Genomic DNA, 15,481 nt, shown 5'->3' with positions numbered 1-15,481 from the left:
GCAAGCTAAACTTCTAGCTTTAAAGTAAGCTTTGTTTTTATGAACAATTCTAAATATAAAAATAATTCCCTTTATTGTTTACGACACCTGAACGTCTTGTTGTCTTGTTTTGGGAAAGGTGGGTAGAAAAATCATGATTAAAAACCCTTAACTTTTAAGAGAGAACATTATTAGGAGGCAGGGACCAGGTTCTAAGTAAAACTCTCAGTTTAGTTAAAAAATATTCCAACACCAGCTAAAACTTCTGTCACACAAGCCACTAATGAAGCTAGTGTAAATTCAGTCAGGAAGACCTAACCTGCCTAACGTCCAATCAGGTATTTTTCAGTCAATCATTCAGCATCGGTCAAACTTAAAAAAATCTCTTCCGCAGTCAGCCCTTGTTCTGTGACGGGCATAACCCCCCCTCCACCACAATCTCCTCCAGTGTCCAGCAGAATATTCATCACCTCTACCGGATCCCGACCGCAGCTGATCGTATGCATAATCCCACATTATGTTGGCAGCAATCATGGACTTTGATGATGAATCCCAATAGTATCAGTGGATCGTGGATTGCCGCGTCACCCGATCATGGTGGCAGCTGATCACGGACTAAAAAATCAACTAGACTGCCTGACAATATACGTATTACTTGTGGCATCCATTCTACTTCTGTCCGTCCTGGAAGAGGGATCCCTCGCATGCGGCTCTTCCTGAGGATTCTACGTTTTTCCTGTCAAAAAAGGTTTTTGTATTTTTTCCTTACTCTTGTTGAGGGTTAAGATCAGGTCACAATTTGCGAAGTCCAATAGGACAATTCTTAAGAATATGGGCCATCCAAAACAATCGATTGACTGATGAACCACCACCAGTGTCTAGACCCCGGGGGTATTCCTGTTCGATGCTCTGCTCCACCCCCTTCTAATCCTGATGACATTTCACAGGGGTCTAAAATGCAAAAGACTGTAAACATTGACATTACTTTGGTGCGTTGGAAAATATAAACATCATGAAATTGAGAATCAAGTCTCTCCTGATGAAATGCTTAAAGAGAGCTAATGGTGAGAGTGTTGAAAAAGCTGAATGTATCATAGGCTTGAGAGAAAGCCAGCCCTAACCTAAACACTCTTGAGATCTTCCTTTTTTTGTAAACATGTCTGACCTGGACAATCTCTTGCTTCGTTCTTCATATGTGAAAGACAAAGTCCGGTTAATGTCCATGGTAAATAGTCTGCATTTATATAGCACTTTTCTAGACTTGATGACAACTCGAATTCTATTTGTAGTGTAATTTTGGGGTCGAGTATCTTGGCCAAGGACACTTCAGCCTGTGGAAGGGAAATGCTGGAATGGAAATGTCGACCTTCTGGTCAGCGGACGACTTCTCAGCCAAAGCCATCCAGAAAGAATTGTGTGGACATTCTCTGGAGTTCATGTCTGAAATCGGCTCTAGTTTGTTCACTATCGGCACATTTTTGATCAACTTTAGCACAGGGATATTAGGATCTTAGAATCTATCATTGCACACTACAGCAGGTTTGATTCCCCCTCTATTTTGTCCCTGTGCCTATTCTTCTCACTGTGCCCGTCACCGCCCTAAATTTCCCACGGTATTAATAAAGTATCCATCTATCTATCTATCTATCTGGAAGTAGGTATTTTGTAGGGGGATAATATACCCTTTAAACCAAAATAATAAAATGCCATCCCCCAATTGCGCAATTTACAAAATTGCAACCTGCTGATATTGACACCCCACACTCAGCCATCCCCCATCCCCAAGGACAGAGAGTCCTGTGTGCAGGTGAGTGTCCTGTACTTGATGCTGCTATCTAAATCATGGGATCCGCAGATTATTTTTAAAAGATGAAACCAAGGATCCTCAAAAAAAACACGAGGACCGTGCCCTTTGGCTCACTCTCTCACCTCTCTCCCATTCAAAATCACTGATCATCTGTTACATCAGAGGGAATGTCAGGGTAGGATTCAGCTAAGACTTTCACTGTGCATATAAATGCAAACTAACACACACACTGGGGGGAAATGAAATGAATAATCAATCATGAATGAGAACCATTTAGATTCAATAAACAATTCTCCCTGTTTTAAATTGATCTAAACACAGCAGTAATCTAGGGATATCTCATTACAACAACAAATTATTACAACATTTCTCCGGTGACCGGTTGTTGATTATCCCAGGTAAAAATCGACAAATCAAAACTCCCGAAGCGGGACCTGCAACAAAGACAGCATCTGCCTGAAGGGTTTGTCTTCTTTTGGTCTTTCATCATCAGCTTGTTTTTTGGCACAGTTTTGTTGCTGATGCTGTTTGATTAAAAAACGATTACACAAAATGATTTGTATAAATGAACATTCAGTCGTGTACATGTGCACTGACTTGACAAACACTGTAAATTACTTAGCCTACAATATATTTAGTATACAATACTGGAAACACTGATTGAAAGAGCAATCTACAACACAAAGCTTAGCAACCACAGTACATCCGTCGTTTTCAGCCCCTAATGAGAATGTAATATTCCTACAGAGTCTCACATTGTTCAAACCCATTCTAAATCACACATTTCACTTAAAAGCAATTCATACTTATTTTTCTCTTTATACTATAATTTGTCCAACTCTGCATATAATCTGATAATAAATGAAGCAAAGTATTCATGCTAAACTGGACCAGGAACTGGACCAAAATGCAAAATTCATTGCGACATAGTGGGACTGTATAATCTGAAGGCAAGTGGAATGAAGATCAGAGTTCTTATACTGCACCGGGTGATCGGTGGAGATGAGCTGTAGGTGTGCCAGGGACCTGAAAGGTGAAACCACACCCACGACCAAACCTGCTATACCAATCACACACACTCATGCATCTCTGACATGGCTCACCAATGAGAATTAATTCAGTCATTCATTTATTTATTCAAACTCACACAGAGGGGGGAGGGGTGGCCAAGGTGCATACCATGGCAATACATAAATGTAAGAGAAGGTGAAGGAGAATCCACATTTGAGAACAGTATATGGTCAATGCACTGTTAGCTATTTTCTAGTCTTGATGATCACTCATAGCACGTTACAGTACAGTCTTGCCTTCCACCCACTCACGCATCCATTCATTCGGTGGATCTATGTGGAGCACTTCCTCTATATCATAGATCAATCATAGACTGCTTGAACAGCTGTCAGGGGTAATTTGGGCTTCAGTATCTAAATGGAGCTCAGCGTAAGTTCAGTGAGGAAGACTTAAAACCCCATTCAGATCAGCTGACTGCGGGCGTTCCTAAATTTCGGGAATGCCCAGGGGAGGGCTTAACCCGTACGCGTCAGCTGATCGTAGGTGTTCCCAATCATCTAATCAGGCCCGCGCTGGTTCCTTCAGCCAGTCACACAGCAGCTGTCAAACTTTAAAAATCCCTTCTCTTCTCTTCCTCAGCAGTGTCAATGCAGTGACTCGCACAACCCCTCCTCCACCCCAATCTCCTCCAGTCCTGAGAAGAACATTCATCACCTCTTCCGGATCCCGATGACAACCGATCACGGACTAAGGTGGCAGCTGACTGCCTGACAACAGACTGTTACTCGTGGCATCCATTGCACTTCTGTCCATCCTGGAAGAGGGATCCCTTGCATGCGGCTCTTCCTGAGGTTTCTACGTTTTTTCCCTCAAGAAGGGTTTTTTCGTAGTTTTTCCTTACTCTTGTGAGGGTTAAGGACAGAGGACGTCACACTTAGGAAGTCCAATAAGACAATGCTCATACATGGACCACAAACGATTGACCAATGAACCACCACCAGTGTGTAGACCCCGGGGGGGTATTCCTGTAAGACGTTCTGCTACACCCCCTTCTAATCCTGATGACATCACACAGGGGTCTAAAATGCCAAAGACTATAAATATTAGCATTCTCTGTGCACTGTAAATAATAGATTTGTTAAAGTAAAAACCAAGTCTCTCCTGATTGAAATCATTGTGGAGTCTTCACTACTCTCTCACCTGGTTTCTCTTTCTGCCAACTCCATCCTTTCATCTCCCCCTCCTCCTCTCCCTGTCTATCCTCCTCTATCCCTCTTTGTGTTTTCAACAAAATGGAGACAGTATAATCAATAAGAGCGTTTGGCAAAACAGTCATGTAACATCGTTTTGATCTGATTCTCATGTCCAGTGAGTGAGGGTTTATTCAAATGTTTCAATGCATTGTCTAATAATTGTACTGTCAATATAACACAAGGTTCAACTCTATTAGAAAAAGTAAAGTTGTGAGAACTGTAACTGGAATAAGAGTGTTTAGTTGATGATCAACCAATGATGACCCATTATTCTCTATTGGATAAATTCAGCACTTTTATCTGCAAACGTTCCAACTTATATTTGCTACTTTTTATCCTTGGCCACAGCACAACCTACTGTAGTGGAATGTATAACATAATTACCTTCATTCATAATGTATCTTTCGAGGAGCAGAGATTGAATATAGGTGCCTATAAAATGGCATTGTATAAAAAATTGACAAAATATTGGCAACTTATAAGTTAGAGTGCTGATGAGTTTTTATTTAGGTATTTCCGACTGCAATTAGTCCTCATGATCTGCTGCTGGCTGTAGCTTCATGTTAATATAAGTATGGTGGTGTTTAAAGTGTCTTTAAACCCGAGCGCAGAGACAGAACACAAGGCGTCACACAGTACGACCATCTAAAGAGTGTTTATTTTCTGATCAAAGGTGGCACGAGGACGAGAGGAGGAAGTGAAGAGGGAATGTTTCGCTCGCAGAGTCCAGTCACCGGGGAGGGATGGCAGAAGAACCGGAGAGTGAATTCTGGAGGCACAAAGAGAAACTCTTTCCCTGAACATGAGTAAAGACTCGGGTGGGAAAAACTCTTAATCAACTATTTAGAGCGGCCAATAACTACCACTGTAGCGCACACTGGGCATGTGTGTGCCAGTGTACACGATTGTTCATTGCAGGGGCGAGCGAGGCTACAGACAAGAATCAGCAATGGCAAGTGTTATTGCAGGGATATGCAGAATTAGTTAAGAAACACTCGTAATTGATCGACCATGCTGTATTCTACACTGGAAGCCGAGGCAGGCTGTTTTTTGGCGGAGGACGGTCATGTGACTGATAAATCAGCGAAGACGTCATCCTGACTGAATACACCCAATCAGCAAGCAGTTGAGCGTCTACGTCATCGTTTCCAAATATATCAGACAGCTTCTGCTAGTCAAGATGAAAACTCAGCCCCTGAGTTTTCAAACAAAAAACGGGATCAGCAAAGTTAGCAAACAATTCAGTTTCAGTGGTTCTAAAAGTAGTTTAGGCATCAGGCGTATCCGAAGCCAAGTTGATGCCTCGAGATAATTGTAATAATTATATTTATTAAATAATTATTATTATCAATATTCACTAATAGTTACTTGTTACGATGAACCAACAGAGAATTACCAGCTGAAGCAGACCAGAGCTTCACAGCACGTTTCATATCAGTGTCCTCTCTGATGTAAACAGGGAATGAAACGACAGGGAGTGGTGTTGTTTTGAAGGGATACTGAGAGCAACCACTTGCCTGTTCCCCCTCAACGCACACAAATTCAGATGCACACATAGCAAGGGGGGTTCTTCCTCCTGGCTGACCTTGTGATCTAGACTGAAATGCACAGTGCCCTTTCTATGGTCTCAAACCACACCACGTGTAATTGGAGTGTAGCCAACAGCAACTAGTGTGTGTGTGTGTGTGTGTGTATGTGTGTGTGTGTGTGTGTGCATGTGTGTGTGTGTTTGCGCACCGTGTGTGTGTGTTTCAGTGGAGGTCAAAAACCACTTCATATTTAAACCAACAAAGAGCTAAAAAAGAGGGAGGAATGTTTTCACACATACATAACATGTTTCTTTCTTCACAACACACCTAAAATAGATTAAGACAAGGCAAGCAAGACACATAAGCTGCCTCAAGTCCGTCATCTTCTTTAAAGCTTTGTTTTTCCCATGAATATACAAAGAACCTGATTCTATTTCATACAATTTTAAGCTACATGTTTTTTTTCGTCATCAGGCTCCGTCAAACTAGGGGCTCTATCAAAAATGCTGTCACAGTGTGGTTCAATCTAACGGGAAGAATTGAGCAGATTTATCTTAAAACTCCAGGACAAGGAAGTCAGGATAACTTCAGAAGTATTCAAATCTCTTTTCAAACCTAGTCTGTCAGTGCTCACATTGGACTCCCCCTGACCTTACTGCTTAAACAAAATTCAAATGACCTCTGTGTTAAAATGTATTCAAACATTTATCTCAGCATTATGCGAGGTCTCAGCAGCTCAACTCAAGCCGAGTGTTGAGTTAAAGGCTCTGAAGTATATCAATCCTCATCCTCAATAACTCATTAGGAACAGTTAAGCTTCATATTTACTTAAACATAAACTTTTTTCAATATATTTGTACACAGGAAGATGACTGCAGATCTTGTCTCTTATCACCTACATTGGAATCACTAAAAGAAGGATTCTCCAGACAAGAATAAGCTATTTTAAACCAAAACCAGAGGGATCATTTGAACCAGAACAACTTAAAAAGACTTACAGTGTACACATTAGCGAGAACTTAAATTAAACCTCTGCAAAGGCAGATTTGACTTTGCCACAGACTTCCAAGGCCGCCTGCTGGCTCCGGGCGGCTAGGACAAGGAAGAAGAAGACACAGTAGATGGCGGTAATGCACCTTGATGTTGGTTGTCACCCGAAAATAAACCAGACTAAGAAGAAGAAAAATCAGGTTTGACTCAGATGAATGTTGTACAGTGATATGGTTATTTCTAATAAGGCGAAGATGAACACCACCAGCCAGACAAAATTTAATTATATCATATAACCCTTTGTTCATTCCTCTCTTTCAATTTCTTTTTGCTCTGTGTTTGGTCCCCTCCATGTGGTGTATCTGATCGAGTGTTCTGTGCTCGACTGTATTAGCCTGCGGTACCCCGGGTGCTGGGATCGATAGCTGATGCCTGAGTGTTGTTGTACTACTACTAAAGCGTGCCTACAAGTCACCTCGCCTCCGTGTACGTTATTGATTATCAAAGAGTACTAGTAACCCACGGTCCAGTTTGAGACATACCTCCAACACTCTTTATATAACATAAAGAACCACAACATGGTGTCAGAAGACAGAGTTACGGAGTGAGCCGAGTGACTACATGCAAGGTGAAAAAAGATTAGCATCCTGCTAACACCGGACGGCTACGGGGCGAGCATGGAGCAGTTCAGACCACCGTCACAGCTGATGCTCACGGGGAATATCGCTGAAAACTGGCGCAGATGGGAACAACGCTTTCGCCTGTACATGACTGCTTCAGGTGCGTCAGAGAAAGAGGAGGAGGTTAAAATAGCCATCCTACTTCATACCATAGGCGATGAAGCATTAGAAGTGTATAACACACTCCATGTTGTTCCGTCCGAAGAAGATGACATAACGGTGGAAGACGTTCTCAAGGCATTCAAAGAGTACTGCAGCCCACTGAAGAATGTTGTGTTTGAACGACATCAGTTCTGGTCTCATGCGATGTCATCAGGAATTACAGTGGACAGATTCATTACAGAACTGCGTCAGAAAAGTAAAGACTGTGAGTTCGGCCGAAGTGAAGATGACATGATGAGGGACAAGTTAGTGTTCAGCATTAATGATCCTCGTCTGAAAGAGAGATTACTCCGTGAAAACGGACTTACACTTCAAAGAGCCATTGACATATGCAGGTCAACAGAACTTGCCAAGACACAAATACAGGTGATGCAGATGACCCCAGTCACGTATGATGCACCAATTGATGCTGTGGAGAAAACAAAAAGACACAAACAAACAAGCAGCAGGTTCAACATGGGCAAGAAGCAGACGACAGTGAACTGCCAGAGATGTGGGAGACAGCATGAGCCCCGCCAATGCCCAGCTTACGGAGCAATGTGTCACAAGTGTGGAAAAAACAACCACTTCTCCAAGGTATGTCGCGCAGTTGCAGAGAAACGTGACAACTATAAGTTCAAGACTGTGAACAACATTGAAAGTGAAATGGATTCCTTGTATATTGGCATGGTAGACAGCAATGAGAAAACAGCAGCGAGCCTCACAAAGAACGGCAATTGGTTTGAAACAGCCAGCATCCGAGGAGTACCAATAAAATTCAAACTTGACACAGGTGCTGATGCAAATGTGCTGCCCATGTCTATTTTCAAGCAGATACCAGGTCCCATTCGACTGCGGCCCACAAAGACTGTATTGATTGCTTTTGGTGGAGCCCGCCTGCCTTCATGTGGGGTTGCATCCCTGCAGTGTGAAACCGCGAGACACACAGCCACTGTAGAGTTCCATGTAACCGGACAGGCAGACAAAGCGATTCTGGGAGGTGAAGCATGTACAGAGTTGAGGTTGGTAAAGAGGGTTGAAGCACTGACAACGACACCCCCACAGCCATCAAATCCTCCATACACCAAAGAGGATTTGATTGAAAAGTATGCTGAGGTCTTCACCGGACTGGGCGAGTTTCCTGGAGTACATCACATACATGTTGACTCATCTGTCCCCCCTGTGATTCATGGCTGCAGAAACATACCTCTTTCAATCATGGACTCACTGAGACGCACACTTCAGGATATGGAGAAGAGAGAGGTGATAAAACCGGTGAACGAGCCAACTGAATGGGTGAACAGTCTCGTCGTCACGAAAAAAAAAAATGGTTCACTAAGGGTGTGTTTGGACCCTAGTAACCTGAATGAAGCTGTCAAACGCCAGCATTACTCCATACCTACCCCTGAAGATGTGCGCAGTAAGCTCGCCGGGAAAAACATCTTCACCATCCTGGATGAAAAAGATGGTTACTGGCAGATCAAGTTGGACGAGCCATCTTCGAAACTGTGCACCTTTAATACACCTTGGGGCCGATACCGCTTTCTCAGGCTTCCGTTTGGGATTAAGTCAGCCAGTGAAGTGTTCCAGCAAAAGAACTGCGAGACCTTTGGTGACATCCCAGGTGTGCACATCGTTGCAGATGACATGATCATAGCTGCCTCCTCAGAGCTTGAACATGACAAAATCCTTCATGAAGTGATGGAGAGAGCAAAGGCAGCAAATGTGAAGCTTAACAAGGACAAAATACAGTACAAGGTTGACACAGTGAAATACATGGGACACATAATTACCTCAGCCGGACAGAGGCCTGACGATGCAAAGATCAAAGCAATCATCGACATGCCGCCCCCAGTGGACAAACAAGGCCTCCTACGCCTGTTGGGAATGACCAAGTTCTTGGCCCAGTATGTGCCAAATGAGGCCTCACTGACAGCGCCGCTCAGACAGCTGCTCAAGAAAGACGCAGTATGGCAGTGGTGTCCACACCACGATGCAGCGCTGGAGACTCTGAAAACTGCTCTCACACAGGCACCAGTGTTGAGGTACTACGACCACAAAAAGCCGCTCACACTGCAAGCAGACTCATCAAAGGATGGACTCGGTGCATGTCTGCTACAGGACGGACAACCTCTCTCCTATGCCTCGCGTGCACTCACAGATACGGAAAAGAGGTATGCTCAAATAGAGAAGGAGCTGCTGGCCATTGTTTTTGCGGCCAAAAGATTTCATCAGTATGTCTTTGGCAGACCAGTGACTGTGCAGTCAGATCATAAGCCTCTGGAAGTCATAGTCAAGAAACCACTGAACAAAGCACCAGCACGACTACAAAGCATGTTGTTACAACTGCAAAGATACGATTTGTACATCACTTACACCCCAGGCAAACACATGTATATCGCAGACGCACTGTCACGAGCCACGACGAGCAAAGATGGTGACAATGTGAACGAGAACACCTGTGATGAGAAAGTTGTGTACGCCATGGAGGCCACAGATGCATTAAGTGAGGAGACACTCAACCAGCTGAAATCCGCCTCTGCTGCAGACAGTGTATTACAAGCTGTGTGTGAGAAACACCTGAACGGCTGGCCTGCAAGAAGACGGAGCCTGGACAGAAGTCTTCACAGCTACTGGCCACTGCGACACGACATCAGCATCCATAATGACATCATCATGGTGGGAGATAGAATAATCATACCACAGAGCTTCAGGAAAGTTATCTTAGAGAAGCTTCACATAGCTCACCAGGGTGTCCAGCGCACAAAGGCCAAAGCTAGAATAGCCCTCTACTGGCCTGGCATGACACGGGACATAGAGATGACAGTGGAGAAATGTAAGCAGTGCCAGCTGTTTCAGCCGCAACAGCAGAAAGAGCCACTCATCACACATGAAGTTCCTGAACTCCCATGGATGAAAGTTGGAGCTGACATCTTCCATCTGAAAGGTCAGTCTTACCTGTTGCTAGTGGATTATCTGACAAAATATCCTGAAGTGCTGAACTTGCCCGATTTAACAGCTCAAACAGTAATCCAGAAAATGAAGTCAGTTTTCGCCAGGCACGGGATTCCCAGAGAGCTGGTGAGTGATCACGTTCCTTTTGCCAGCTACGAGATGAGGTCGTTTGCAGCCTCATGGGAATTCAAGCTTACGCACTCCAGCCCTGGATATCCGCAGTCCAATGGACTTGCGGAGAGGTCTATAAAGACTGTGAAACATGCACTACAAAAAGCAATGCAAACTGGCACAGACCCGCATCTTGTACTGCTGTCACTGAGGAACACACCAGTGACAGGGCTGAACATGACACCTGCACAGATGTTGATGGGAAGAGCTCTGCGCAGCACGCTTCCATATTCCAGTGCTTTGCTAAAGCAGTCCACCCCACGGCACATGCACAGCAGGTTACAGGTTTTGCAATCACGCCAGCGTCTATCCTATGACCAAAACGCCAAGCCGCTGCCTGCATTGGACCCAGGTACCACAGTACACATGCAGACACGACGTGGTTGGGAGCCAGCCATAGTGACAGGCCAGAGATCCGAGCCACGCTCCTACAACGTGCTGACTCCAGCAGGAAAGGCTTTACGGAGGAACAGACGACATCTTAGGAGGATACATCCGAGTCTGTTCAGAGACACGGACTTAAGTGAAGGTCCAGAAGAAACACACTCTGAGACACATGAGTCTACTGACCTGTCACCCCAAGATCCACCACCACAGGTTTTGCCGCCTGTGAGCGTGAACAGTTCGGAATTCCACACCAGAAGTGGCAGAGTGGTGAGACGTCCTGTCAGGTTCAGAGACTAGTTCATGGTCTAATGATAATGAGTGTCACTTTATTTTTTAAAAAAAAAAGAGAAAAGAAAAACAGAGAAAGTGAACAGACAAAATGTGAAAGTCTTTTGTCATAAATGTTTATTGACATGTTTATAAAAGAATGCTTATTAAGAAAGCAGGTTGTTCTGTTGAGAGACATGTTCATCTGATATGTTTACATAGATGTTGGGAAGTGACTCGTTGATACTGAGTAAGCACTATATTTCAAGGAAATGTTTGATATTGAGCACATTACAGTTTTGCCAATGAAGTTGTTTCAGCTAAGTGCATCAACACATCTCATTCTTGGAAAAGAGGGATGTGGTGTATCTGATCGAGTGTTCTGTGCTCGACTGTATTAGCCTGCGGTACCCCGGGTGCTGGGATCGATAGCTGATGCCTGAGTGTTGTTGTACTACTACTAAAGCGTGCCTACAAGTCACCTCGCCTCCGTGTACGTTATTGATTATCAAAGAGTACTAGTAACCCACGGTCCAGTTTGAGACATACCTCCAACACTCTTTATATAACATAAAGAACCACAACACTCCACGTCCTATGTTAAATATATCTCTATCTATTTTGCTGCTAAATGTTCCACTATGTCCGCCAGTTGCCCTCTGACTCTGTCTGTTGGCTGGAGTGTTAAGGAAATAGGTTCTCTTAAATATAGAATAAATAAATAAACCAACTAGAGGAATTCCAGGCCACAACTCAGCCTAATCCCTATCCACAACCTGTTTGCAGGTTTGTCATCTACTCCATTCATGTCTGTTGGTCACATAACTAAGTGTAAAGATCAGATATGGTTAACTCAAAATCAGACTGTTACCCTGTGTCCTCGCATTCTCCTGCCATAACACCAACTGTATTGGGATGAGGAAAATTCTTCTGAACTGTGCAGGGGAATTTGAACACCAGCGTGAAGCATGAGCTGACACGCTGTGGTATAAAAAACGTGTTAAGATGATTTTAGTGTCTCTTTAAAGATAACATAGCATTCAGTGAGGCTTCCAATCTAAGTATCCCATGACTGGGATAAACAGCCTTTAGATCTGAATGTCAAAGGTCCAGGCTACTACTTTGCTTTCGAAATATGTAGCAGTATAGAAAAAATGTGTGTGAGAAAACCATACCTATAGTTAGTCTATTTCTTGTTCCTAAAGATCACACGTGTTGGCAGTAGTGAGTGGATCATCGGATGTGATGTCAATTCAACTGCTGATTTATGCAAATGATGACATTTAGCCTTGAGGAACTAAATGAACAGGATCACTCTGCTCAGTTCGGACACATTTTAAATACTGTGGGTTAAAGTAGCTTGGAGAATATGTCGGCAGGCGGGAGAATTTATTGTGAAAGGTGGTTTTGTGGTGAGCGTGATTGGGCTGTAACGGGAGGGTGGCTGGTGCCTTAGCTCAGTGAAGACGCTGAATCTCTACCAAACAGTATTACAGATGAAGGTCAAAGGAGATGGTGTAACACGAGCAAAGTAACTAAACTAACTAAAGTAACTAGACTTGAAGTCATTTCAGTGGATTCACAGACGCTGATCAGAAGTAAACTACCATGACAGAGCTGACCTTTGATGGAATAGTGGAAGGAGCTATCGATAAACCATCTTTTATGCTCTCTTGGATTAACTGTTCATCATGAGAGTTATGAGAAATGAGTGGATGGAATTAACACATTCCTATTTCATAAGGTCTTTGGTTTCCCACTTTGAGGAAAATTATTGTACACGACCAGAATAGGGATGGGATCACAAGCATTATTGTCTGGAAAGACTTAATGTGAGAAGAGATGAGTAATTACAGACGTAGGGCTCCATATTCATGTTCATCATCACAACATGCATGATTTGTTGGAAAGACATCACCTGATAAGAGATACCCAAACACAGACATGATCCATATTGAGATATCCAGATTACAACTGATAATACTCAAGCTGTTTTCAGACATATCCTCTGGATAAAGTCTGGAGAATTGGCTACAATGTTTACCCAGAGTTTGCCATTCACAGGGCACAGCGCACCAAACACTCATATTTGTTTTCTTTTAGTTCTTTTAATTTTTAATTTTAAAATCCCGGCTGCAGGAGTTTGAGATTGGGGATGTGGTCGGGGGAACGGTGTCAGTGAGAGAGTCTGATTGTGCCCACGTGTTCTGTGTTGGCTTAGGGGAGAGCAGGGTAATGTGGGACATCGGGTAATGTGAGACACCCCCTGTATCTAGGCAACAGAACACATTTGTGGTCATCTGACCATTATGTTCAAGCCCCTCTCATTCCCCCCTTGCTATGAAGGAGAAGTTGGTGCTGGTGTTGTGGAAAGTATGTTTTTTCACAAAAATTTGTTTCTTGCTTTGAACTTAATCAACTTTTGTGTCAAAACAAATTGAATGAGGTAGAAAAACTTATATAATACATGTTGATGAACTTCCAACGTATAAAACCATGTGATTGATGCTAGCTGAAGATTAGTCTGAATTGCTAAAAGATGTTGTTTTTTCCAAAACGGTGGCTATCGGGTAAAGTGGGACAATTGCTGTGGGGTAAACAAACTTAACTTGTGCTTCATGGTAAAGCACAAGTTAAGTTTAGTCTTAAACATATTTTAGTGTTATATAACATTATGTATCTTTTATTTTTAATGTCATAAACATTGTAGAAAAGCCATCATGCCAAGAAACTATACACCAGGAAGACAACCTGGGGCCAAACACCCCTCGCAGAGATGGAGAGTGCAGCCGCTGAGGTCAAGCAAGGAAAGAAGTCCTTAAGAAAAGCTGGAAGGGATAGAAATATTGACGAGACAACCCTCAAAAGATTCATAAAGAAAAAAGAGAAAGGGAAAATAAAATCAGTAGCCTGGGGTGCAGTAGCTGATGTAAAGAGAATATTCACATATGAGATGGAGGAGGAGCTTGCCAAACACTTGAAACAACTAGCTGACCAGTTCCATGGCCTTGCTCCAGTTAAGTGCCGTGAACTGGCATTTGAATACGCAGAGAAAAACAATATCCCTGTCCCTGCCAATTGGACAGAGAAACAATGTGCAGGTAAGCTAGGGTGTGCAAGAGATCACATGAATCATAATAATCATAAATGTGCTTAATTGACCAATCCCCATGATTCTGTTACTAGTCTGATATTAGTTTTGGAATGTGTGGTTGTCAATCTAGCTGACAGGATTTTAACTATTACAACATGTGTTGTTATAGCAGTTTTAAAGTGGAAAAAGTAAGTGGATCACTTTACCCCTAAGCTGGGGTAAAATGAGACACAAGAGCACTTTCTTAAAAACAATCATATTTTCACTGCCCTTTGTCCTGAAGACATTCTGATCATTTCCATTGCTAGAAAACATCCTGAATTAATGGGAAATGTGTACATTTTTACTGATATATCATTTTAGCTCGCCTAGAGGGGAGCAAATGTAAAAAATGTCCCACATTACCCCGCTCTCCCCTATCACTCTCTCCCCTGTATCAGATGTAGCTTGCTGGAACTAGCAGCTGACTCACTGTTTTCTAAACATCCCATTATAAGCATTTCATCATATATGTAAATGTGATGGTAAAAAGCACTTTTCCATTCAAGTGATAATGGTCTTTTGGACCTCTTTTATATAGAGACAGGTGATGAATTGAAGGAAAAACAAACTAAAAATGTTTTAGTAAGGTTTTAGGCCACCACATGCAGCCAGTACATCTTATGGAACAAACTTGTTGTTGGGACAGTGTTTAGGTAAAACCAAAGGCCTTCTCTTCGGCCTATATGTGTAGTCAAAAGCCTGAAACAACATGTTCCATTTTTCTGGAAAAAGCCAGTGTACAGGGAACTCAGTCTCCCAGGATTCCTCAACTTCACCCAGAGGTATGAAAAGCCTCCTTTTGGTCACTCTGGACCCCATGACCTGTGAGGTCCCAGGGCAATATAAGGCCAGGTCTCCCCCAATTCTTTCTCTCTCTTCAATCCGTCTGAGGCCGGAAGGCTGCTAATCTCTCTTCCTGCATCGCTGAGGGGAGAAACCTGATTTCTCTAGCTCGCTCCTTCTCTTCGCATCCAACAAGAAGAGCGCAAAGGTGGAGCTTCCAGCTCATCTCACTAAGGAAACCTCCTCGAATCTCAAGCTCTACCAAACTCCTAGTAGTTACTCGATGTCCTGCAGGAAAATTTCAACCAGCATCTGAGCTGCACAGCTCAACAGAAGCATGAAGGCAGAAACCATACGACCAGCCAGAAGACTTCACAGAACTGCGAACTGAA

At 43.2% G+C, this 15,481-nt stretch overlaps 1 long non-coding RNA gene across 1 annotated transcript; it reads left to right on the top strand.

The window, feature by feature from the left end:
* Positions 1–2,636: 2,636 nt before the first annotated feature.
* Positions 2,637–3,962, top strand: LOC133948910 (uncharacterized). The gene is made up of 2 exons (XR_009920101.1): positions 2,637–2,819; positions 3,437–3,962. It is a non-coding gene; the product is annotated as an uncharacterized LOC133948910 (long non-coding RNA).
* Positions 3,963–15,481: the final 11,519 nt, after the last annotated feature.

Source organism: Platichthys flesus, chromosome 23 (assembly GCF_949316205.1).
Source record: "Platichthys flesus chromosome 23, fPlaFle2.1, whole genome shotgun sequence".
Taxonomy (NCBI): domain Eukaryota; kingdom Metazoa; phylum Chordata; class Actinopteri; order Pleuronectiformes; family Pleuronectidae; genus Platichthys; species Platichthys flesus.
The sequence above is the reverse complement of the archived record's forward strand: the minus strand, read 5'-3'. Positions and strand labels throughout refer to the sequence as shown.